The 428-nt window shown below is 31.1% G+C and overlaps 1 protein-coding gene across 1 annotated transcript in view; it reads right to left on the minus strand.

Moving 5' to 3' along the window:
• The window catches only part of LOC119592469 (centrosomal protein of 131 kDa-like), a gene marked incomplete at its 5' end in the record, with an annotated part of 15,133 nt that overhangs the window by 9,484 nt on the left and 5,221 nt on the right, over positions 1–428 (minus strand).

Here is a 428-nt window from a genome sequence, read left to right on the forward strand (position 1 = left end):
GCTTGGTGAATGTACTTGACAAGATTAGTTCATATATTATTTCCATCTCTCCTTTTTATAAACATGTCTTACTGAATAGCTTTGTTCTTATATATCATCCTCTGAAATGAATTTATCAAGTGAATACCAAGCATATCTAACAAAAGTAACTTAACTCATCAAAACATAAAAGAGCAAATGAATCACTACACAAAAACTGATATGCAAAAATAAAAACACTATAAAAGAAAGATTCAAACCATTCCAGTGTCTGACTCAGCACACAAGTACAAATATATTCTTAAAGGTGTCCTCTTGCCGTTATGTGTTGCATGTGATCAAAACACTAGCATTTATAAACCGTGCGGAAGTGAAATCTACCTTTAAACAGTTCAACAACAGTTTCTAATCAATTCATTAGTTAGAGCATTAATCAGTGCCTAAATAAT

The sequence above is a fragment of the Penaeus monodon genome, chromosome 30 (genome assembly GCF_015228065.2).
Source record: "Penaeus monodon isolate SGIC_2016 chromosome 30, NSTDA_Pmon_1, whole genome shotgun sequence".
Lineage (NCBI taxonomy): Eukaryota > Metazoa > Arthropoda > Malacostraca > Decapoda > Penaeidae > Penaeus > Penaeus monodon.